We start from the raw sequence: 27,146 nt of genomic DNA, 5'->3' as shown, positions 1-27,146 counted from the left end.
TGGTCTCTAACTGTCCAAGGAGTCACAGTCTGGCCCCACTTCCTAGGCAGGAGACGGTCATAACAGATTCGCTTCCATAAAAGCTTATTGGGCTTGTGTTTAAATTTTTCCAGAGCTTGGTTTTCTAGTAAATAATTGGAGATCAAACTTTCAGCTATTAAGAAATACCAAGGTATTACTAATTAAACTGGCTAGATAAGTTATCACCTCCTGAACTCATTTACATTTTAAAAGAGAAATTCTGGGAACAAGCGTACAGGCCCACAACAGTAGCTCTGTGGCGTTGCATATTTCAGGCACTCAGGGAGAACTGGTGGATATGCCGTTCTAAACAGCAACAGCATCACCAGTCTTTGAGTCTGTGTTTACACCAGCCTCTGGCCTACATTCTTTTTAAACAACATATCATTTAAGTTCTTATTTCGTAAGAACCTTAGGAAACGAGTATTTCTTTTTTGGGGGGGAGGGGCGTGGAATGGGAAAATAGATGCTCAGATGCTTAGTGTGCCTACGTCATACAGCTGACAAAGGTCAGAACTGAATCAAGCATTTAACCTCTGTAATCTAATGTCTTTCGGCAGGAGGTTGTCAACAGTGAAACAAACACAGAGCCTAGGTATTCACCTATGATATATAAATAAGCTGTTCTCAGGGTTTGGCTTTGGCGTTTCTCCACAAACACATTTTACCGGCTCTGTTAGGCTCTCCCATCTGTAATGCTTAGAAACGCTAAGAGCTCCAAGGACAGGAAGTGAAGGTCAGCCTCTCAGAATGCCTTGTCGTCACCCAAGCCCACAAGTGACCCAAGCCCACCGCTCCACAGCCGTGCACAGCACTTCCAACTGGAAACTTTAAATATTTGCCTTGTGCTATATTTGGGAAAGAGACTACTTTATGTTTATGAATGTCTGTTCTCCTTGTGTTTACTTTACGCTAACGGAGCTAAATGTGAACTCTCACGGTCTAATCACCATAGCTTCTGTCAGACTTGTTCCTGGCCCTGGCGCTCCAGCGCTGATTCCTTGTGTTCCTTCCTGCTTTACGGCTCCGTTTCCCAGTCTGCCCTCCCGTTCCTGGAGCGGTTAATGGCTGGGGTCCTCGGGAGACGGCGTTCGTGCCTAGAATCCCCTCCCTGCCGTCCCCCCAGCGCCGCGTCCCAGGGCCGTCAGCCTCTGTGCCCCGCAGGAGCTGAGTCACGCTTGTGGCAGGGCTGAGGGGTGGCTTAACCGTCTCCGAATATTTACACTTAAAAAAGTGAATATATCACAAAAAATAAATGAACTTCTAACTGTTGAAGCTTGAGGCAAAGCAACGATAAATTGTGAGGATTTATGTGCAAGATGTTTATTATTTTTTATTTCAGTTATTGTACTTATAAGTCCACAATTTCTATTTTGAAACATGTATTTATATTCTTTCACTTATTTAATATGTATTTTTATATTTTATATTAACTTTCAAATTTAAAAAACTTTTAAACATACAATTTAAATTCTAAACATATATTTATAATTTCAATCTCACTATTGATATTCTCCATTGTGGTGAGACATTATGGTCATACATTAGTTGTTTAGGTATGGCTTTCTTTATTTTTTTAATATAGTTAAAATATCTGACTTAAGTCTTTGACTAGTAATTCTACCATGGGCCTCCTCCAGGAGTTTCTGCTTTCTTCCCTGTGTGTGGGCTGCACTTTCTTGCCCCTTTGCATGTCCTATAGACTGACCTTTTAAGCACTATATATAACACGGAAACACTGGGATCGGGTCCTCCCTCTCCACGGCGTTTGTCGCTGTTGCCTTTTGTGCAGTACTAGTACTTTTCATCGCTGTTTGCTTTTCTGGTGATTTCTGAACTAATTCTGTAAATCTATTTTCTCAGTCTTGTGTGGCCATGAAAGTCTCTGCCCAGCTAGCTTAGTGGTCAAAAACAACTGGGCCGGTTTTCTTGAACACCTGGAACCGCGAAGCCTCTAGGCCTGCCAAGGTTCTGTGCGGAGGCAGGCCCTCAGCACCCAGCCAGGCAGTCAGGAACTCTGCCGTGGCTTCACCTCCCACCGGCTCAGGGCTCGGGTTCATTCTAGCATGTCCACAGCCCTGGGCCTGCATGTGACTTCTAGGTTCCCAGGGAGGTCCTCACAGAGCCTTAACAAACCCCTGTGGGCAGCTCATGAGCCTCTTTTCCTTTTGTGCTTCTGGTCAGACTGTTGTTTGCCCCACTGTTATCCAATGTCTTGGGCAGCTGGTTAGAAATGAAAGAAGAGAAGTTACAGCTGACACCACAGAAATACGAATATGCCAATAAAATAGACAACCTACAAAGAATAGATAAATTTCTAGATATGTGCAGTCTCCCACTTACTCAGGAAGAAAGAGAAAACACGGACAGACCAATTACTGGTAATGAAATTGAATCAATAATCAAAAAACTCCCAACAAACAAAAGTCCAGGACCAGATGACCTCACAGGTAAATACTACAAAATATTTAATGAAGTTTTCACTAATCCTTCTCAAACTAGTTCAGAAGAATTGAAGAGCAAGGAATGCTTCCAAGCTCTTTCTGTGAGGCCATCATAACCTGATACCAAAACTAGACAAAGACACCACAAAAGAAAAGAAAAAATAAAATTAGAGACCCATAATATTGATGAACACAAGTGCATCAGTGTTCACTTGAAAAGTCCTTAACAAAATATTAGCATGCTAAATTCAACAATACATTAAAAGGATCATATACCATGATCAAATGGTATTTACCTCAGAGATGCAAGTTTATCTGTAAATCAATCAGTGAGATACACTAAATTAACAAATTAAGGAATAAAAATCATATGATCATATAACAGATGCAGGAAAAGCTTCTGACAAAATTCAACATCTATTTATTACAAAAATTATCAACAAACTGCGTAGAGAGGGAACATACCTCAACATAATAAAAAGACAAACCCACGGCAAACATCATCAATGGTGAAAAGCTGAAAATATTCCCTCTAAGACTGGGAGCGAGACAAGGATGCCCACTCTCCCCACTCATCTGAGCCGCCAGGGAAGCCCACCAGAACTGCCAGTCACAGCAGTCAGACAGAGAAAGAAAACAAAGAAGTGACATGAATCCAAGTTGGAAAGGAAGAAGTAACACGTCACGCTTGTAGATGACAATATCTCTCACACACACACACACACACACACACATGCAGAGCTGACTTGTTGGGAAAGACTCTGATGCTGGGAAAGATTGAGGGCAGGAGAAGGTGGCAGCAGAGGATGAGATGGCTGGATGGCAGCACTGATTCAATGGACAGGAACTGGAGCAAACTCTAGGAGATGGTGAAGAACAGGGAAGCTCTGTGTGCCACAGTCCACTGGGTCTCAAAGAGTCAGACACAACTTAGTGACTGAACAACGACAGATATAGAATCCTAAAGACCTCACCAAAAAACCTATTAGATTTAATAAATGAACTCAATAAAGTTGCAGGATACAAGATTAATACACAGAAATCTGTAATATTTCTATACGATAATAACAAATTATCTGAAAGAGAGAATAAGAAAACAATTTCACTTACAATTGCATCAAACAGAATAAAACACCTAGGAACAAATCTAACCAAAGAGCTGAAAGACTTGTATTCTATGACTATATGACAGGTCTACAAGACCTGATGGAAGAATTTGAAGATGACACAAATAAAGGGAAAGATAAACTATGCTGGTGGATTGGAAGAATTAACATTGTTAAATGACCATACTACCCACAGATTCAATGCAATTCCTATCAAAATAGCAATGGCATTTTTCATAGAACTGGAGCAAATTCTAAAAGATTTAGAATAGGCACAAAAGATCCTGAATAACCAAAACAATCTTGAGAAAGAAGAGCAGAGCTGGTGGTACCAAGACCCCTGACTTCAGACCATACTGCAAAGGTGCAGTAGCCAAGGCACGCTGTCACTGGAGCAAAAGAGACAGCAGTGGAGCAGACTAGGGAGCCTCAAAATAAACGCACAGGTACATGGTTACTTAATCTACAACAAAGGAGGCAAGATTATACACAGGAGAAGGTGGGGACACGACACAAGTGAAGGAGATTAAGAGATACGAACTTACAGTTAGAACCTAAACAAGTGACAGAGATAAAATATGCAGCACGAGGCAAAGAGTCAGTAACGCTGCATTACCTGTGTGAGCGTCAACTGTTACTAGACGGTAATCGTAAAGCGGTAATCGATGCACAGTGCAGTGAAGGTCAAATCACTATGCGCAGCTGAAGGGACTGTAATAGGTACATGAACTATACTTCAATGAAAGTGAAAGTGAAGTCGTGCCCGACTCTTAGCAACCCCGTGGACTGCAGCCTACCAGGCTCCTCCGTCCATGGGATTTTCCAGGCAAGAGTACCGGAGTGGGGTGCCATTGCCTTCTCTGACAAATCCCCACAAATTCTAAACAGAAGCTCCAAGCAGAACTGCTGACACCCCCCTCCCCAGGCTCCCACAGGCCCTGCTTGTCCAGCCCTGGCTGCTGTGGCTGTTCACTCAGAAGATGCTCCAGATGTGAAGTTGCATCACCCAAAGAAGAAAACTGCCGGAAATGTCCACTTACCTCCTCCCTACACCAAGCACCATCCGATATGAGGGAACAAGACTCCAGTGCTTTTGCCCAGAGGCAGGACCTACTCTGAGCCCAAATGCCCTGTCATGTTCTGAGCTTCTCTGACCTCTCACCCTGCCCTGCTCCTTCCCTCCCTGTTCCCTCACTCCCAGAATCCTTCCTAGATAAATCATCTCACTGGGGTCCTTGACTCAGGTTCCATGTCCTAAGACCCCTTTTCTTATCTCTCTTCTCACACAGACCATGTTCCCATTCATCATCACTCAGTCATGTCTGACTTTATGTGACCACATGGATTCCAGCACGCCAGGCTTCCCTGTCCATCACCAACTCCCAGAGTTTGCTCAAACTCATGTCCATCGACTGGGTGATGCCATCCAATCATCTCATCCTCTGTCTGTCCCCTTCTTCTCCTGCCTTCAATCTTGCCCAGCATCAGGGTCTTTTCCAATGAGTCAGTTCTTCCCATCAGGTGGCCAAAGTATTGGAGTTTCAGCTTCAGCATCAGTCCTTCCAATGAATATTCAGGATTCATTTCCTTTAGGATGGACTGGTTGGATCTCCTTGCAGTCCAAGGGACTCTCAAGAGTCTTCTCCAACACCACAGTTCAAAAGCATCAATTCTTCAGCTTTCAGCTTTCTTTATAGTCCAACTCTCACATCCATACATGACTACTGGAAAAGCCATAGCTTTGACTAGCTGGACCTTTGTCAGCAAAGTAATGTCTCTGCTTTTTAATATGCTGTCTAGGTTTGTCATAGCTTTTCTTCCAAGGAGCAAGCATCTTTTAATTTCATGACTGCAGTCACCATCTGCAGTGATTTTGGAGCCCAAGAAAATAGTCTGTCACTGTTTCCTTTGTTTCCCATCTATTTGCCATGAAGTGATGGGACTGAATGCCATAATCTTAGTTTTCTGAATGTTGAGCTTTAAGCAAACTTTTTCAGTGTCCTCTTTCACTTTCATCAAGAGGCTCTTTAGTTCTTCTTCGCTTTCTGCCATAAGGATGGTGTCATCTGCTTATCTGAGGCTATAGATATTTTTCCCGACAGTCTTGATTCCAGCTTGTGCTTCATCCAGTCTGGCTGACAACCATGTCCGGAACTGTGCTGAGGTCACAGCAGAGGACAAAAGAGACCGGGGCCCCTGCAACCTTCTTCTAGCTCAGCTGTGTGCCAAGGGCCTCAGTAGCTCAGACCCTGGGGGCATAGGGATTGGAGGCTTCCACCTCTGGGGCGAGTCAGCCAGAACAAAGTATGGTAGAGACATAATCCAATGAGGCAGAGCTGGCCTCTCAGCAGGTCCCCCCAACAAAGAGAAGCAGATTTTTTCCTCCTGGTTTGGATACTGGGGAACTTCAAGTCATTGAATTGGCTCCAAATAAAACCTTGTGATGCTCTAAAAATAACTGCTTCCCACAGTCAATCCAGTTACTACAAGGGGAAAAAACAAACACTACAAAAACAAAAATTAAAAGAAAATAGGGGAGATCTGGAGGCTGAAGTCATGGTCACTGCTTGTTTCTGGGGTACAATGTGGACGGAGATGTTGAGCTGAACCTGAGAAAGTTCCCCACCCTCAGCCTCTGCTTCTCTTTTCATCCCAGAGAGGACAGCCCAGAGGCTAAAGACAGCCCTCTGCTAGTGTATTTAAGCAGATTTCCAACCAAGATTCCTAGTGCTTCTGAATTCTCAGACATATGTGTGTGCGTACTCAGTTGCTTCAGTCGTGTCTGGCTCATTGTGACCCTATGGACTGTAGCCCGCCAGGCTCCACTGTCCGTGGGATTCTCCAGGCAAGAATACTGGAGTGGGTTGCCATGCCCTCCTCCAAGGGATCTTCCCGACCCAGGGATGGAACCCATGTCTCATGCCTCCTGCACTGGCAGGCAGGTTCTTTACCGCTGGTGCCACCTGGGAAGACCTTCAGACATACATCTATTGCTAAAAGGCACTGTAAAAACATATAGACCTCTCAGACTTATGGCCTAGGACCTCTAAAAGGCAGTACCCAGCACTGCAAGGCCCACTGCCAGCCCCTGTGGGCTGAGAATTTTGAAAGCAGCTCAACCTTGAAGTAACCCCTGAGGTAGTCTCATCCCGGGTATGAAACATACCAGCAGTTTTGCCAATGTTCCTATGTAGGGGCTGGCAGTCTACTTTCAGTCTTTAAGTTGCCCACAGACCCGTGTGAACTCAGGTTCCTCCAGAGTGTACCCTCAGTTCCTTCTGGTCTCCACCAGAACCTTGGCAAGATGCTGCCTGCTGCTGCCGACCCTGGCTCTCACCAGCCAACGGTCCAAACTGTTGCCCTCGCTCTTCTTTCTGCTCAGAATCTGAACTATTTTTTAAGATGTAAGTCCCCAAGAAGACTTCCTCAAGGATCCAAGCTCTGAGATACTTTTTCTTTGTTAGGGAGCACCCTGCAGGCAGACCCTGTGGGTCCTCGCCACGTCTCCAGAGCCTTTGACTTCTGGACTCCCCCTGACATTCCTGGGAGCAGCTCCACCCAGCAATGGCATGAGCTGGCGGTGAACGCCCCAGCTGTGGCAGCTTGTCCTGGAGCGGGCAGCCTGCTCTGTAGCAGCTCCCAAAGTCCCCCGGAGGCTTGAGCCCCGTTAAGCTCTTCTTCCCGCCCACTGTTCACGTTGCCCCTCCCCCTGGGGGCGGTTCCTGAGAACAGGCTCCAAACACGTTGCTCACACACGCGTTTGTCTCTGGGTCTCCTCCCGGAGGAAGCTCATCCCAAGACAGTCCCCACAGAACTTAACCATGAACTCATCTATTAATTATGGCTTTTTGCTTTCTTCTCTCTGTGTTATCTCATCAATGAAGTCACAAGCTATTTGAAGGAAGAGCTACATTTTTTTGCATCATTAATTTTCATACACTCTAGAACAGTACAGCATTTTATGCAGAAGAGATAGTGTGCTTAGCTTCTCAGTTACAAAGATTTTCTATCATGTTGTAGGTTTTCATGCTTATTAGAGTTTAGGAGATAGGAAGCTCGTGAGTTTACTAAACTGCATTTAAAGTATGTAAATGCCATTTACATATAGGATGCCATTATTGGTGCCCAAGCTCCTGTTTTTCATTTTTTATAACTTTTTGTACATATCTAACAGTGGGGAGGTCAGGGAACAACTAACGTGGAAGCGACTAACAGCACCGTCGAGCGAATGAAGGCTGTAGTTCAGCGAAAATGTGCCCGTCTTGGAAACAGAAACTCTTTTAGATCCGTGAAGAATTTGACAGAGTGAGGCTGTTTGATCCACAACCTGTCCCCTCTCTGGGTTCTTTTATGAACCCCTCTCACCCGATCCACCTGAAGCAAATTTTAAGCTGGTGACATTTTCCTGGATTGCACCACATCCTCTTTATTCTCCATCTCCAGAGTCTAAGTTCCTCCTGCCTGTTCCTAGCTTTTCTCTCTCAGTTGAGACTTGCTGCAGCAACTATATCAATGGAAAGGGTCTCACCATCCAACTAAACTAAAGAATGAATTAAGTTTTCATTTTATTATATTCAATGCCTAATTAAAAATTATAAAAAATAAAACTGTAGTTTTATAAAAAATTTAAATTATAATGACTGTGAGTTATAAGGAAAGTCCAAAGTGTGATCGGTATTTTCTGATGGAGAAGACTTGCATGTACATGAGTGAAAATATGCTTTGGTTTTTTGGAAAATTCTCTAACATAGAAGAGGAATATGCTATCGGTGTTAAACAAAAAATTCTTACCATAAATAATTACAATACTACAGCTGTCTATTTCCCCCCAAACAACTCACTGCTAATTTAACACCCATGAAAAGTGGACCGTGAATACCTAAGATTTATTTCAGTAGGGCCAGTAACGGTGCTGGGCATTGTGAATAAAGGCCCAGGGAGCCTGTTGCCTTGAGGCATCACCCCTAGAACCATGGTCTGGGGGTGGGCATGTCAGGCTGTGACAATGGGCTGGTTCTCAAGAACCCAGGTTATGTGTGACATTTAATTTGTTTATGTCTTTCGGGGGAGTTCCAATCTAAAGCTTGTTGGAAATGTAAAATATAAATTTTTATTAACCAAAAACAAAGAACTAGTTCCAGGATAATAATTTGCTTTCAAAATCCCTCCATTAAAAAAAAAAAAAAATCCCTCCATAGTCTGCATCAGCTGCAGAATTAGCTATATGTGTCTCAAAGTGCCAAGTCACTCAGTCATGTCCAACTCTTTGCAACCCTATGGACAATAGCCTGCCAGGCTCCTCCATCCATGGGATTCTCCAGGCAGGAATGCTGGAGTGGATTGCCATTTAGAGGAAGTACGTTGTTTCAAGCTTAATAATTTTCAGGATAAACTGGTTGTAAATACCTTAAAAAAAATAATTTGGCCTTGTCTCTTGATGCAAAAATACATATGACAGAGAAGTCCAGCATATAGTAACTCCCTAGGCACGTGGACTTCTCCCGGGAAATGCACTTTCCCTCCCAGGGTTCCCCATGTCAAGCCTGCAGTGTGGTGGTGAACATGGCTCTGGGGCAGATTAATTAACTCATTCAAACCAGCATTTATTGAGCTCTCACTGTGTGCTCACTGAAGACACGTGGTGAACAGACAGACTGGGGCCCCTGCTGTGCAGGTTTTGCTCTAGTGAAGGAGACAAACTAGCCAAGAGGGAAATAAGTAACAGCGTTGCTCTTGGGAACAAGTGCCATGGAGAAACAACGGCAGGTGGAGGCGGGTCACTGAGACTGCCGAGGAGACACTGAATGCGAGAAGGGGATCTTGGGGAGAGTTCTAAGGCCGGGAACACAGCCTCAGGGGCTGGGGTGGGAGGAAGCCGGCACGTCAGGACAGGCTTCAGTGAAGACTGCATTTTTATCCTCAGTGTTCCAGAGGGAGCATTCAGAGGCCTTCAGGGCAGAGCCGGGCTGTGATGCCAGCTTCAGGACTGTGGTTCTGGGCACCATGGGGGAGACAGGACACATGGTCAGGAGGCTTCTCCACAGTCTGGGCAGAGAAGCAGCTGCTGAGACACGACCTGGCCAACCCAGGCTCTGGAGACACCACCCCAGGACCTGACCGTGAGCCAGGAGGGGAGATGCGTTTCCCTATTTGGGGAAATGCTTTGGCCTGAGCACCTGGGTACAGAATTACCTAAAGGAAACAGCCGGTGGTTGATGATGGAAGGTGTGGGAAGGTGGGGCAATGTCCTCGAGCACATGTGTGGAGCGTGCTGGCTTGAAGGGACACAAGGTTCATCCACCAACACTGGCCACAGGCTGGCCACGTGGGCTTGGGTACAACCAGATGGCAGATTCTTGGTTGGAAGATAAGCTTCCAGTCTGATTTCTCTTGTTTTGTTTGTGAAATAAAAGTAAGACGTTGCTTGAGTCCAGCACAGGGAAGGTAGGGGGGTGACGGTGGCCTTGGGGATGGAGAACACATAGGGTTTGTGGTCAGAAGTGGAGCGAGACCACTCGGCATGCTGCGGCCTGACATCTACCAGGTCAGGGTTACCTGGAGTCAGAGGAGTGGAGTCCAATGACCTGGGGATAGGAAGGCCTGGGAGGGGGGGGGCGTTCCCTTGTCCCATCTAGAAAGGAAGAGGGGAACTGGCTCCAATTGGAGCTGTTCTCAGGATGTGTCGGAAGCACTTGTGAGAAAGGCTGTCTGGGCCTTGGGGGTGGAAACAGCTCTACAAGGAAATGTGGGGTGTAGGAGGCTTCCTTTATGTCCCGCTTGGGCACAGTCACAGTGAGGAGTGCACCTTCCAGCTATGGGAGGAAACTAGCCCTGCCTTTTAGTAAGTCTGGGGCCTCAGGCAAGGCACTTCTCATCTGGAAAGGTAGTAATAATGCTACTTACTTCAAGGCTGTTATTAATTTTGAAGAAATTACTAGGTATGCACTTGGAACATCTTCAGACACAAAGGATCCACTGGACAACTGTTAAGTATTATTATTATTTTAACTTTTTATTGTAGTGTAGTAGGTTCACACTACTGGGTTACTTTCTGCTGTACAGCACAGTGAATCAGTTATATATGTACATACACCTGCTTGTGTAACTTATATGCAGAGTACATCATGCAAAATGTTGGACTGGATGAACCATAAGCTGGAATTAAGATTGCCATGAGAAATGTCAACAACTTCAGATATGCAAATGATATCACTCTAATGCCAGAAAGTGAAGAGGAACTGAAGAACATCTTAATGAGCATGGAAGAGGAGAGTGAAAAAGTTTGCTTGAAACTCAACATTAAAAAAAAGGATGATCATGGCAGCCAGTCCCATCACTTCATGGCAAATAGAAAGGAGAAAAGTGGAAGATATAACATATTTTATTTTCTTGGGCTCAAAAATCACTGCAGTCAGTGACTGCAGCCATGAAATTAAAAGATGCTTGCTCCTTGGAAGAAAAGCTATGACCAACTTAGTGTATTAAAAAGCACACATATCACTTTGCCAACAAAGGTCTGTATAGTCAAAGCTATGATCTTTCCAGTAGTCATGTATGGATGTAAGAGTTGGACTATAAAGAAGGCTGAGTGCTGAAAAATCAATGCCTTTGAACTGTGGTGTTAGAGAAGACTCTTGTGAGTCCCTTGGATTGCAAGGAGATTAAACCAATCAATCCTAAAGGAAATCAATCCTGAATATTCATTGGAAGCAATGATGCTGAAGCTCCAATACTTTGGCCACCTGATACAAAGAGCTGACTCTAGAAAAGACCTTGATGCTGGGAAAGATTGAAGGCCGGAGGAGAAGGGGATGACAGAGGATGAGATGGTAGGATGGAATCACCGACTCAATGGACATGAGTTTGAGCAAGCTCCAGGAGATGGTGATGGACAAGGAGGCCTGGCATGCTGCAGTCCATGAGGTCACAAAGAGTCAGACACAGTTTAGCAACTGAACAACAACAACATACATATATCCACTAATTTTTAGATTCTTTCCCCATATAAGCCATTACAGAATATTAAGTAGAGTTCCCTGTGCTTTACAGTAGGTCCTTACTAGTTATCTGTGTTATATATAGTATTATTATTTTTAAAAATCCAGTTTTTGTAATGAAGAGGAAATACCTCCATACTGCATTATTTCCCAGTAAAGAGGGTGATATTCTGAGAAATGGTCAGATATCAGAAAGTCCGTCTAGAGAAAAATCATTAACTGAAACTCTGGCCAGATTTATAACAGTTTAATGTTGAAAACCATTTCTCAAATTGAGTCTGGGTGCATGTGCACAAACCCACACACGCACACATGAGTGCATGCACATGTACACTCGGGCACATGTGGGCTGGGTGCCTAGGCAGAGGGTTTGCATCGTGTGCTGCGGCAGGTGGGGAGCTGTCAGGTTGCTTGCTGGTGACTAGTGTCTGTCATGAAGAGTCTTCCTCTCCTGAGCACTGCCCCACCTTCCTCCTGCTCTGGTTTAAACTTTGACTCCACTTTGCAAACTTGAAGAGAAAGCTGTCACCAGCTGATGACTCGGAACTGTTCATATGACTAAGGCCTGTGGGGCACAGCTGATCAGTTCTCCACTTTCTACGTCCTGACTGAGTCACTGGTGCAGCCTCCCTGGAGGTGCAATGCTGTAATTCTGTTATCCGCTGTGCTGATGGAATCTGGCATTGACTTCAATCAAAAGAATTGCAGGCTATGTGGATTACCACGTGTTTCCTGGACACTGAGCATCCTGCAGTTGGAATGGAGATGATCTTGCCCTTACTCTGTAAGCTGCCTGTGAAGCCAGCCAGCCACGTGGATTCAGGGACAAGCAAGTGTCAACACTGCTGACATTTCATTGTGTCCCTTCCCATCACTCCCTCCCACATCCAGTTGGAGATGGGTGGAGTTTCTTGGCAGACCTTAGGTTATATGTGGATCCCTAGCTGCAAGGGATCACCCCAGCTGCAAGTGGACATCTAACTGATTTCTCATTTCTGTTTCTAATAATAAAAACACAGGGTGATGTAGAGTGAACTAACGCACACAAGGCCTGTTCAGGTTAATAAGCACACTTCCATGGTATAATGTTGTGGTTGTATAATATTATTATTATTTAAACTAAATTTTCTTGATGTTTCCTTAGGATATATGCCTAGAAATAATAAATTTGGATTAAAGAGCCTATGATTATTTTTCCAAGACTTTTGCTATGCCCCAACAAACTGTTCTGCAGAAAGATTACATCCATGTGTCAGAGTGTTCACTCAAACTCTAATGCTGGATATTACTTTATTCCAATATTTTCCATTTTCATAGCCAAAAAAAAGGAACATTAAAACCAACATTTCTAACATTTTTAACAGCCTTATTTTAAGCTACAAAGTAGAAGTAGCAAAACTAAGTAAAAACAAATTAAGGTAAATGGCAAGGATTTAAAGTTTGAAACTGCATTTAGGTTTCAAGCCATGTTCTGCCTCATCACTATGATGACAAGAAAAAATGATTCATATTAATTCAAGAACTTTCACTGTATTGTAGCTCTTTTTATTTAGATAAATATTTCAATACCAAGCTAGCTCAATGCTTTTAAATCTTGTAAATGTTTTTTGGATTCAAAGAGATATCAATTTTACCCATTTTATCAGGTCCCATTTCAAAACATTGCACATTAGCGCTCTTTCACTTTATAAGCAGCACTAACAGTATCTTTTCTATCCAATTTTGTAGTCTGAATGTATTTTAACCACTGAATTTATCCAAGGAAGGAAGTAAGGACATTATTCACACTTATAAAGTAGTTCTGAAAGCATTTCAGTCTTTAGATATGCAATTGATATCTGATTAGAGCTGATAACTCCTAAACCAGTAAACTACAAACAACTGAAGGTAAATGTATGACTACATGTGTTTCAAACCTTCTGATAAGAAACCTTTATAGTACATTTTAATGCCCACTCTTCCTTCTTGAATTTAATCAGTTCAAATCTAAAGAACAGGATTACTCCTTGAGAGCTTTAATCCCTGAGTTTTCAAAACCTTGAAAAAGATTTTGGCTTGACCATTTAAAACTTGATTTCCCATCACACAGCACTTTTCTCAGTTCAGATTCTAGCCACAACTGGACACCTGTACCCTCCCATCTTCCCGAACAGTTAACAGTGTTCATAAGACAGATGGCATGTGTCCCCCTTCAGCTTAAAGAAGATGCCAGAGAAATAGGAAACATGGTTCATTTCTCAACTAATCATAGACGAGGAGACCATACCAACAAACAAGGCAAAAAAGTGGGACCTCGGTAACAACCACCTTCGTAAGGGAAAACTGGCCTCCAGCCCGTGCCTGAGTGCACGCGAAGGCCTGTTGGAGCACAGCTGCACTCATGCATTTCTGTGCCGCGTTGGTGCTGCGTGGTACAGTCAAGGGGCATGGTGGAGAGTGTGCCCCACTGGCTCAGATGTGCACCATCTGGCCATTCACAGGAAGGTTGCCAACCCCTGGTCTAGATCACGTGACAACCCCCTGCTGAAGATGAGTAGAAAAGCTGAATCAATGTACACATTTGATGTACATGTAGGTTGGTATACACAACTTCCCTGAGAGGGTGGAATCATGAGAAGTGCCCAGGCTCTGGGGCCTTTCTTCCCCTGGGACAGCCTGTGGGCTGAGCCCCTGGGCTGGAGGCTGCCAAGGTCCAGCCCCGGCTGATCCAGGGTATTCGAAGGGGAGACAGCTTCAGCGAGTTCACTGGATACACTGGCTTTAATTAAATATTAATTAGAGATATAAAGAGTAATAGAATAAGGATAGCTCAGTAGGAAAATTCGGTGAAGAAAAGAGGCTGAGTAGCTTGGTTTACGCAGGAAGTCAATAAAACTTCAAGACAAGAAGCTTACACCACTTATATAGGCCGCAGGCGTCCTTCCGTTCTCCCGAAGGAGAGACGACACTGAGGCCTCCCTGGTCGGATCTTAGAAGCCCAGGCAAAGTTAGTAAGCTTGGCGGGCTCCACACTCCAGATGGAGACTCAGCCAGAGTTTGAGAGAGAGAGAGACATGGGGAGACCAGTATTTCGAGGAACTGATCCCAATTCTTTATTTTCCAGAGTCTGTTTTTATACACTGAGATGTTATACAAAAGTCACGTGGGGTCAGCAGTCCTGACTTTTATCAAAGTCAGGTGCTTCATACAAATGCATACAGAGGTCTTAGGGGTGTTACATCATCTTCTGGCCAGGGGGCCTGCTGACAATTTATGACCCTCTCCCTGTGATAGTGGTCAGTCAACACTTATTTCTCCAGGGGTGATTATTCTTAAAACAGACGCCACCCAAATGAAGTTACATTCCTATAGGGTGAAGGTGTAGTGGGTTTTAGTTAAGGAAAGAATTTACTTAGCCTAAGGCCCAATGTGATTAATACCAAAGGTTAATACTTATTTCTTCTATATATTCATTAATGTGTGTAAGGGCAGGGGATGTGGAGACTTAGCAACAAACGTTGGCTCAACAAATGAAAAACCCTTCACCAATACAATTTCTAATCAGCCCATTATACTTATACTAATAGTTTTCTAACTTTTCTAAGGAACCTGTTTTTAGAAGGTTTAAAGCATCTCGTGCCTCTCATGGTTGGGAGGCTGTGAGCAATCACATGTGGCCGAACAAGCCTGTCAGGCAGGCCAGAGAACCTTCAGAGGAGTTTGTAGGTTGAAACGCTCCTGTCACACCCAGGAATTATTATTAACTGGAGCTCTAAGTTAACTCCTTCTCCGAAAGAGGTGGTGGGGGACAGCCCCCCATAAAGTCAGTGTAGGTGAGAGCACAAAGTAGTAAAGTAGGCAGGCTCCGGTTATGGGGTAGATGCTCGAGGATTTCCAGGGGGACTCCTGAGGCTCGATCCCACCTTTGCGTATGTCGAGCCTCCTTCCTCATGACCTTTGCCACGGGTGGAGTGCCTCACGCTGGCCCCCAACAGGAGTGGGCGCTGATGTCCAGGGCCCAGAGGGTTACAGCATCAGTCCTGCAGAAACAAGGGGGACTGGAAGTAACTAGCTGACTGCAGTGGTTACCACCACCCAGCTGTGACCCATCTCAGCCCTGGAAACCTGACATATGGCTGAACAAACCAGAAAATACCCCTGAGAGAGAAGACAGTGTCCTCCTAAGACACAAATTATTTCTACAGCTAGTTTTCAAGTGTAATATTCTCAACATAAAAGATCTCACTATGCTCTGCCCATGATGGAATGGATGCTATTGGGCTTATTATCCTGCCACTGACAAGTGAAAAAGCTGAATAAAATATTCAAAGCTGCTCTTTGCAGGCTTTTGACAACAAACACAGGCTGTGATCCCTGAGACAAAAGAAGCACACATGTGAGCCTCACATTCATCCTTGCTTCTCCCTGAGAGCATCTTCCAGACTCTAGCACAGGGGTTGGAGCCCACGTGGAGACCACAGGCTCTCTGGACAGAAAAATGGAGGCCAGAACTCAGTGCTAAGTGGCTGTGATTTAGGGAAGGGAGAGCACAGAGCTGCAGGGAAGGGAGTCCAAAAGTCTGTGTGGTTTTCATGTGCCCTTGGCTTACTCAGAGCAGCAGACGCACGGGGCCCTGAGAGAACAGCCATGGGAGGCCAGCACAGAGCAGACTCCAGTGTTCAGAGATGCTGAGGACACTGGAATTTGGTCCCAGTCAGGTTGGATTGACAGGCCATGGCTTGGGAGTTAGGACCACTCCTAGGTGTGAGCATCAGTTCTGGGGAGACAGCCAAATGGAAGTAGTCATGCAACTGGTCAGCAATTGCTCACTCCCTGTCTTAAAGAAAGGATTAGAAAAGAATTCCAGGCTTGATTGGAGCTTGAAAGATGAGTAATATTTGGGATGGTGAAATTAGAGTTGTTTAAAATATGCTTTACAAATAAGGAATGGGCCTTAAATTTCAACAAATGCCTTTTCTGCATGCTACATGTTAGAGTGTTTGGGCATTCTCTTGGTTCTGCATAAGTCTTAGGAACACTGTCCTCCATAAACATCCTCTAGGGGAGTCATAATTTGCATTTTATAGATGTTTTGTAAGTGAATGATGCAGTATGTACTCATTTTGCTTCACTTTTTTCATTCAGCTTAGTGGTTTTTGAGATTTATCCATGTGGTACCATCTATCAATGATTCACTCCTTTTTATTGCTGGGTAGCATTCCACTATATGAATTAAAGCAATTTGCTTCCCATTCACCTGTTTACAGGCTTTTGGATTGCTTCTAGTTTGGAGCTATTGCCAAAAACAAAAATAAAAATCCTGCAATGAGCAGTCATGTATGACATATATATATATATATATATATATATATATATATATATATATATATGATTAAAAATCCAGGAGTGGAATGTTTCTGCTGTATAGTAGGAAACAATGGAAACAGAGAGAGACTTCATTTGGCAGGAAGATGGGGGTGGGGGGCTCCAAAATCACTGCAGATGCTAACTGCAGCCATGGAATTAAAAGACACTTGCTCCTTGGAAGAAAAGCTATGACTGACCCAGACAGCATATTAAAAAGCAGAGACATTGCTTTCCTGACAAAGGTCAATCTAGTCAAGGTTATGGTTTTTCCAGTAGTCATGTATGGATGTGAGATTTGGACTATAAAGAAAGCTGAGCGCCGAAGAATTGATGCTTTTGAACTGTGGTGTTGGAGAAAACTCTTGAGAGTCCCTTGGACTGCAAGGAGATCCAACCAGTTCCTCCTAAAGGAAATGAGTCCTGAGTATTCATTGGAAGGACTGATGCTGAAGCTGAAGCTCCAATCCTTTGGCCACCTGATGCGAAGAACTGACTCATTTGAAAAGACTCTGATGCTGGGAAAGATTGAGGGCAGGAGGAGAAGGGGATGACAGAGAATGTGATGGTTGGATGGCATCACCAGCTTGATGGACATGTGTGTGCGTAAACTCTGGGAATTGGTGATGGACAGGGAAGCCTGGCGTGCTGGAGTCTATGGGATCACAAAGAGTCAGACATGACTGAGTGACTGAACTGAACTGAGGAGTGTGTTAATTTTAAAGAAACTGCTAAACTGTTTTGCTAAATAGTGGCACCGTTTTACATCAGCAGTGCATGAGAGTTCCAGGTGCTCCATATTCTCACAAGACTTGTATTGCCTTTTTTATTTTAGGCAATTTAAAGCATGTAAAAGTTGAATCTCATGGATTTAATTTGTATTTCCTTGATGACTAATGATGTTGAGCATCTTCTCATAGACCTATTTGCAATTTGTGTGTCTACTTTTGGGAAGCATCTCTTTAGGCCTTTTGTATCTGAATTTATTGATACATATTTTTCTCATAAATGTCTAGGCATGTTAAATTTTCTACCAAGAATTCCGGCAATAATTATCAGACATCGTAGCTTCCACATACATAGACAACTGTTGGTAGCTGGTGAATGGCCACGTGGGCTCAGCTGGCCTACCAAAATGAACTGTTAGTTTTGGAGGAGGGGCGCACTAGGGCGGTTGAGTCGGAAGCAACTCTGTGCCTTAATGGTGAGGACACATTCATGGAGTAATAGATTTATCATTTTCCTGTACTGTTTACATTTTCTTTGTAAGAATGAAGAGATTCTGTGACCTTGGTGGCAGATTCAGGGGACACAACTCCTTGCAAGAATTTGAGATGGCACGGCAATTCTGTAGGGAGTGACAGTCCCATCTCACAGCTGAGAAAGACTTTTCAGCCTTGAATGAACTCTCTTCAAGGCCCCCGATTTCTTGAAAGCAGCATCAGAAAATAAGAGTGCTTCTGTTCTCAATTGTAGATTTGGTAGTGTGAGGCAAAAAAGTCGTGGTTTAGTCTCTTTTAGTTAGCAGGAAAGTGGAGCGTGACTGCATATGTCACAAGGGGAAGTCCCGTGTGCTGATACCCTTCTGCAGAGAGGACTAATCTGCCAGGAACATACGTGAAGATTTGGCGCTATATCAAAAAACATTTGAAGCATATCATTCTTTACATTTTCCCCTAATTGATTATAAATAAGGAATGCCATAATAATACTATGACAGATAAAGATCTGAGAGGTGTTATCTGAAGGGTAAGCTGCAGGCAGGATGCCTGAACACTGGAAAGCAATTTACAGAAAGAACAAGACGTCTTCCTTTACCACCCCCTGGAGTAAACCTAACTGTATCAAATTTTATATGGAAAATGATCATTTTTTTTCCTTCTGTGAGATTTTCTTTATTTTTAAAAATCAGATTGTATATATTTTGCTCAATTACAAGAGTGTAGGCAGATATCAGAAGATGAGCAGCTAGGCTTCTGCTGTGTGTGTGTGTGTGTGTGTGTGTGAGTATAATGTATACACCTGAAATACAGTCATTCTGAATAAATTGCTGGAGACTTGAATCAGGTTGAATTTAGGACCAAAAATAGCATTATATTCTAATCTTTGAACTGAAATAATTTGGCATATTGTCACATTTAATTATGTGCTCTTCAGAGTTGAGAAGAACTGGGTTCAAACTCAATTTTGGTATTAATATTCCTGCACGATACTGGACAAGGTATTCCTTCTCTCTTAGCCCTCAGTTCTCCATACAAAATGTGATAACGTGATTGTTGGGAGAACAGATTTTAAAGCTGACGTAAAGCACAGAATGAGTGCTCAGTCAATGGTTCCTGCAAGTATTTTTAAATTTTTTATTACTTGAAACTGTTGACAATATAAAAATATGCATAACCTAGTTCGTCAGTGCTAGCAGGGATTGAAACTTTAGATCTGGCTTTTCAAAACAAAACTCACCAGACCCATCTTTCATTTGACTCAAGTCCCTGAGTCCAGCGGAGCTCACAGGACTCGGAGCGGCAGCTTCTGTTGTCTCAGGGCTCTTCTCCTCCCTGCTGTTTGACCCCAAATCTTCTGTCTCTCTTCTCCATATCTGCCACTTGTCAGCGCCTTGATCCCTTTACCTGCAGACACTTCCGCCTTTCATCATAAGGTGAACTCGCGGATGCCAGGCTCTGTGGGGACGTCCCTTCCAGGTTTCTCACGTGGTGTCTGGTGTCTGTCAAAAATATCTAACGTGTGCATTGCTGATACTCAGGAAATGTGACAGGCAGGTTTCCCCCAGCCCTCAATGTGCAGAGCACACAGGAGACTCACTCCTTCCCCTTAAATGGAATACTTCCCAAAGCACAGAATCTAGAGCTTTCCCCACCTCAGCAGTGTGTTTTGAGTAGAGAAAGCTTGACAGATTTCTAAGACAAAACAGCCTCAACACAAGCTATAATCTGCAACCATCAAACTCATTTATCTGAGGTATTTTGTGTGATATTATTTTTCTTATTAATGCCTTTCCTTTATGGTAAGTTTCTATGTTATAGGAGTTAAATTTAATTCCAGGTTTATTATCCAGAAGATAATGATAAATATGAAAGTCTTTAATAATCTGTCTTTGAGGGCTCATTTTTAAATTCACAAACATATACATCTTTTTTTCATGAAGAGGTCAATCTCATTTTTTATTTAGTTCATTTTCACATTTACATCTCTTCCTTGGTTTCAATCAAGTGAAAACATACTGTTTCCAAAATCCCTATTTATGCCTGTTATGTATAGCAACACCAAGCCATTAGAGCAGAATCTGTTTATGCTGGTTATGCCTTAAAAGCAAAATAAACATAGCAAATTCTATTAACTTGGATTACATGGCAGCCTATATTTTGAATGATCACATAATGATTTCAACATTTCTTATGTTCCTGAGAAGAAGCATTCAGAAACTTTTCTCAGCATCTATTTTTAAGCATCACAGAAAGCTTGGAGTGTGTGTAGTGATTTGTCTGTTGCCTCCTGGCAAGATTAGACTTACATTGTCCCCAGTAGGAAGCTACAGCACTCTGAAATATTTTTTTTTTACAACTTCTCTAATGTATACAAAATATTTACATCAGAAATGCCAGGAAAAAAAGAAGGGGCAATAAAACATAATCATATTATTTTTGAGGGGTTGCTGACAAGTCTTACTTTCCCTTCTCTTTGACTGGAAACATTTTGCTCATTTTGGCTTATCTTGCCTTTCATACTGTTTTCTTTTCTTTTTTCCTTCTTATGGGTCTAATTATTTTTTCCAAGAAAATTGATGATTCCGGAAAAGGAGTGACAGTTTGAGGGCAGTTAGTCTCCAGTGATTGAGTGAGCTGGAGGGCTTGCACATGGAGAGCATTTGTGATCTTAAGTGTTCCAAACAGAGGCCAGGCTTCCCGGAACAGCCTGGCCACCCTCTGCTGTTCATCAGGGTCAGGTCTGCTAATTGCCAACTGATTAACAGACACTTTTTGGGTCCCTCAGGGTCACCAAGTTGATCTGGGCGCTCTGAAACAGAAGCCAAGTGTGCATGCCTGCAGCAGAGTCTGCACTGACCCGTCCCAAAACCCAGATCTCCGGAGGAAAGGAGGTGTGTGTCGGGGTGCGAAAGACCAGCAGTCACGCTCGGTCCAGGGCCCTGGGGCTGAATGAGTGAGCAAGCCCACCCGTCTGGAGGTCCCTGAGCTGCGAGTTACTGGCGTGGCAGCATCCTAAGGGCCACTGGGAGTGTGGGGTCATGAAGCCAGTACAGTTACGTAGAGCAAACAAATGAACTGCACTCAATGCTTCTGCCACTGAAGATTAGAAACCTCTCAGTCCTGGTGTCAGAGGTTGTCCTTGACTTTCAACCCATAGCCTGCATCTTAATGGTATCGTGAGATAAACTGAGGACGAGAAGCCTCTTTGTCCTGAAGCCCGTGTCTGGTTGGCCGGGCGTGCACCCTCCTGAAGTCACACCTGTCAGGCCCACATCAGTAGGACTGCTCCTGCCGCTCAGGCAGCCTCGACTGTGGTCTAGGGCAACCTTCGGACCACACGCACTATTCGAAGCTGCCAACCATTCAAGCTTGCGAACTGTAAACTCCTCATTCACACCCAGAACTTTGTTGAAGTCTGTCTCTCAGTGTTCCTTGAACTTGTGCTCACTTCCCCGCGCGATGATGCCTGTTCCTTCATCTCTCCAGGGCAGTCCACGTCCTCTGACTCTGGCTTCACTGGCCTCCAGCTCAGTGCAGCGATGTTCTTGGGGGCCCTGAGGACCCCTCACTGTCTTTACTTCCATGTCCATCTTCCTCAAATTCTGCTTTCTTCTATGCTGTCCTTGGTTGCTGAACATAGCTGGAGAGATTAATAAACTATAGCCAAAAAATCTTGCATTCTTCATTTGGCAAAATGTAATTGTTTCCTTCTTGGAAAAATCTACAGGCTTTGTCTCTCCCCCACCCCCTGACCATGACATTTCATTCTGCCTTAATTCTTTATCTGTCACATTGTAACACACTTCTTTCATACGAGGACAATGTCTTATTTGTCTTTTTATAATAGCACCAGATCACTATCAACAAATAGTACAATCTACTAGATAGAATATGTTTAGCAAGTATTTATTACACTGGGTAAAAAAGAATGAAGAGAACAATTTGATTATTGCTAAAAAACCACCTCCACAGGTGAAAGTTGTGTGATCTGCAACATCTGGTTGGATATTGTCTTATGTTACAAACTTATTGCTTCTTTTGTGTAAACTCATCCAAATGCAAATCTGTAAATTAAATAATTCCATGCTATATTTATCTTGAAATTCCAACATCATTTATCCAATGGCTAAATAATCCACCAAGTCACAGAATGAAAAAGGACTCTAGAAGTGGGTGTAGAGACTAACTACATTGGAATCACCCCAGAGGTTTATGAAACATGATTTCTTGTACTGTAGCCAGGACTCCCTGAAACAGGATATCTGGGGCCCAAATTCATGTGACTTTAGGAATTCCCGATGTAGCTGTGTTCTAAAGATAGGTTTTGGAGCCACAAATTTAGCCCACATTTCACGATTTACAAATGAATAAGCTGAGGGAGAGCCAGGGCACTTTAGCGACTGTCTGAAGTGTCATAGCAGAAAGGATCTGATATCCCTCTCTCTGCTGGTGGACTGACTTTGCCCAGGCCCGGCTGTCCCTCAGACAGACCTCACCCCCCAGCCCCACCTTAGAGCTGCCCACCTGGTGATGCCTGTGCCTCATCTCAGGCTTGAGCTACACTTTTCCCCTTGAGGCTTCTTGGCTCCTGCCCTGAATTCAGGCACACACAAGCTGTAAGTGCAGGGAGGCCATCTCCCTGCCAGTGCGAGTGGGAAAGGCCCAGAGCGGATGCCCTTTGCCTTCACCTCTTCAGCAGATGGTTTTGGACGGCATTTTATATGCGCTGCAGAAGGTCCTGGTGACCAACAGACACTGCCTTCTCGTGTGAACGATCCCTGTTTTCCCACTTCACTTTCCTTGGTCTTTCATTTCTGCTTCTGAAGTCACTTCCGAGGTAAATAGTGTGCACATAAAATCTTGCCTTTTGTTCTGTTTTGAGAGAGTGCAGACTAAAATGGGCCCTTAAAATGGGAGATTTGGGAGCCAGGTCTAACAGCAATGAGGACCCCATTGCGAGCAGAGTAAGTGAAAGTGGCTCAGTCGTGTCTGACTCTTTGCGATCCCACAGACTATACAGTCCATGGGATTCTCCAGGCCAGAATACTGGAGTGGGTGCCTTTCCTTTCTCCAGGGATAGAACCCAGGTCTCCTGCATTGTAGGAGGATTCTTTACCAGCTGAGCCACCAGGGAAGCCCAAGAATACTGGATTAGGTAGCCTATCCCTTTTCCAGGGGATCTTCCCAACCCAGGAATCAAACCGGGGTCTCCCGCACTGCAGGCAGATTGTTTACCAGCTGAGCTGCTAGCAGAGGCCATGCACGAACACCCCCACTAGGACTCTTCCTTGGTAACTGGAATGGAAGCAGTTGGAACACAGGCCTTGTTGGGCTCTGGGAGTTAGACGATTTAGGAACAACATAAGGGAAATGATGATGGACAGAGTTGGCTTTTGTTAACTGCTTGGAAGACTTGAAAAACAGAAAGTGATTGGCTTAGGGACTAGCAACCCAGCCAAGAACCCCTGTGGCTGGTTCTTGAGTGTTGCTAGGGTGGCTCCCAGAGCACTGACATCCTCCAGGAAAGAGCAGAGATGGCAGATCTACCTTGCTCAAGTGTTGAGGAAAGACCATGGTTTTGGAGAGGTGGGAATATTAAAGCAGATTTATTGAGTGATACCAATATACTCCTTTGAGATACCATGGAGAGTGTCCCCTTCAACAAGGCTAACAAGTCTATTGATAAAGAGATGTTGGCATCATATGGTAATGTGGTGTGAATACTGAAGTCTGGGATTGACAGTATGAGATGAAGCTGAACTGGGTTTTCTTGTATCATTTAGGATTACAGGGCTCCAGAATGGCAGGGGCCAGGTGGTGGCACCCAACTTTATGCAAAGTGGCCAAAATGGCTGAAAAGAACAAGCAGAGCACAGAGGTCTGTGTCAGGCGGTGGGAGGCACTTGTGTTTCCACTGCAGAAACAGGCAAACGGCTCACTTAGGCTGTTGTTTGGGTTCGGGAACAAAGAATCTAGTTGTTTGACTTCTATCTTGTGTTTTCAGAAGGTCACTTTGTATTGTAGAAAACAAGATTAAGTAGCAATCGTAGGTACAGGAAGACGCCTTGAAGACTTTGAATGATCAAGGTGAGCTGGGGGTCGTGGCCCAGGCCAGTAGGGGAGGTGAGTTGGGTGGAAGGACCAGCGGTGTGTCTGCAAGTAGAGATGATAGAATTTGCTGCAAGATTGAATGCCAGGTAGGATGAGAATAGGAACCAAGGATAATTTCCATATTTCTAGGTCAAGGAACTTAGAGGATGGTGGCACCAAGAATTGCCAGGGGACCAGGAAGAAGAGCAGCCTGTGGAGGGAGTGAGCACTCTCCCTAGGATGGGCCACACTGGGAATCTGATACACGTCCAGTGGTCAAGCCATGTAGGCTGTCAGACGAGGTGGAGTCACAGAGTTAGTAAATACTTGCATGTCACTTGATACCACGCCCTTGGATGAGAATTCCTGGAGACACCCTGCAGGCAGGGAAGACGTGACACACTCTGGTGCTCTCTAACCACTGTGGAGGACAAGAATCTAGGCAAGGATACTGAGATGGCATAGCCAGTGAGGCCAGAGGAAATCCCCAAAGATCATGTTGTTGAGAAGAAAGTGCTTTAAGTGGAGAGAAAATATAAAAGGACAGAGTGGCCAACTGTAATGAACCTTGCTGACAGGCTGAGTAACAGCTGGGGACAACAGGGTGCCTAGTGGATTTACCAAAAGGGAGGTCATTGTTAGCATCATTTAGCAAAATGATAACATTAGCAAGAGTCAGTTCAATGACTGGACATAAACTGCCGGGAGTGAGGTGGGGTTACCACCATTGCTAATAGAGTGGGACAAAAACTTGGGGCATAAAGTCTGCAAATAATATCACATTCATTACAGTTCAGTTCAGTTCAGTCGCTTAGTGGTCTCCAACTCTGCGACCTCATGAATTGCAGCACGCCAGGCCTCCCTGTCCATCACCAACTCCCAGAGTTCACTCAAACTCACATCCATCGAGTCAGTGATGCGATCCAGCCAGCTCATCCTTTGTCGTCCCCTTTTCCTCCTGCCCCCAATCCCTCCCAGCATCAGAGTCTTTGCCAATGAGTCAACTCTTCGCATGAGGTGGCCAAAGTACTGGAGTTTCAGCTTTAGCATCATTCCTTCCAAAGAACACCCAGGACTGATCTCCTTTAGAATGAACTGGTTGTATCTCCTTGCAGTCCAAGGGACTCTCAAGAGTCTTCTCCAACACCACAGTTCAAAAGCTTCAATTCTTCAGTGCTCAGCTTTCTTCACAGTCCAACTCTCACATCCATACATGATCACAGGAAAAACCATAACCTTGACTAGATGGACCTTCGTTGGCAAAGTAATGTCTCTGCTTTTGAATATGCTATCTGGGTTGGTCATAGCTTTCCTTCCAAGAAGTAAGCATCTTTTAATTTTATGGCTGCAATCACCATCTGCAGTGATTTTGGAGCCCCAAAAAATAAAGTCTGAGACTGTTTCCCCATCTATTTGCAATGAAGTGATGGGACCAGATGCCATGATCTTAGTTTTCTGAGTGTTGAGCTTTAAGCCAACTTTTTCACTCCCCCCTTTCACTTTCATCAAGAGGCTTTTTAGTTCCTCTTCACTTTCTGCCATAAGGGTGGTGTCATCTGCATATCTGAGTTTATTGATATTTCTCCTGGCAATCTTGATTCCAGCTTGTGCTTCCTCCAGCCCAGCATTTCTCATGATGTACTCTGCATATAAGTTAAATAAGCAGGGTGACAATATACAGCCTTGACATACTCCTTTTCCTATTTGGAACCAGTCTCTTGTTCCATGTCCAGTTCTAACTGTTGCTTCCTGACCTGCATACAAATTTCTCAAGAGGCAGGTCAGGTGGTCTGGTATTCCCATCTCTTGAAGAATTTTCCAGTTTATTGTGATCCACACAGTCAAAGGCTTTGGCATAGTCAATAAAGCAGAAATAGATGTTTTTCTGGAACTCTCTTGCTTTTTTGATGATCCAGCTGATGTTGGCAATTTGATCTCTGGTTTCTCTGCCTTTTCTAAAACCAGCTTGAACATCAGGAAGTTCACAGTTCACGTATTGCTGAAGCCTGGCTTGGAGAATTTTGAGCATTACTTTACTAGTGTGTGAAATGAGTGCAATTGTGCAGTAGTTTGAGCATTCTTTGGCATTGCCTTTCTTTGGGATTGGAATGAAAACTGACCTTTTCCAGTCCTGTGGCCACTGCTGACTTTTCCAAATTTGCTGGCATATTGAGTGCAGCACTTTCACAGCATCATCTTTCAGGATTTGAAAGAGTTCAACTGGAATTCCATCACCTCCAGTAGCTTTGTTTGTAGTGATGCTTTCTAAGGTGCACTTCACTTCACATTCCAAGATGTCTGGCTCTAGGTCAGTGATCACACCATCGTGATTATCTGGGTCATGAAGATCTTTTTTGTACAGTTCTTCTGTGTATTCTTGCCACCTCTTAATATCTTCTGCTTCTGTTAGGTCCATACCATCTGTCCTTTATAGAGCCCATCTTTGCATGAAATGTTCCCTTGGTATTTCTAATTTTCTTGAAGAGATCTCTAGTCTTTCCCATTCTGTTGTTTTCCTCTATTTCTTTGCATTGATCACTGAGGAAGGCTTTCTTATCTCTTCTTGTTATTCTTTGGAACTCTGCATTCAGATGCTTATATCTTTCCTTTTCTCCTTTGCTTTTCGCTTCTCTTCTTTTCACAGCTATTTGTAAGGCCTCCCCAGACAGCCATTTTGCTTTTTTGCATTTCTTTTCCAAGGGGATGGTCCTGATCCCTGTCTCCTGTACAATGTCACAAACCTCATTCCATAGTTCATCAGGCACTCTATCTATCAGATCTAGGCCCTTAAATCTATTTCTCACTTCCACTGTATAATCATAAGGGATTTGATTTAGGTCATACCTGAATGGTCTAGTGGTTTTCCCTACTTTCTTCAATTTAAGTCTGAATTTGGCAATGAGGAGTTCATGATCTGAGTCA

This window comes from Bos indicus, chromosome 4 (assembly GCF_029378745.1).
Source record: "Bos indicus isolate NIAB-ARS_2022 breed Sahiwal x Tharparkar chromosome 4, NIAB-ARS_B.indTharparkar_mat_pri_1.0, whole genome shotgun sequence".
Lineage (NCBI taxonomy): Eukaryota > Metazoa > Chordata > Mammalia > Artiodactyla > Bovidae > Bos > Bos indicus.
Note: the sequence above shows the minus strand (reverse complement) of the source record.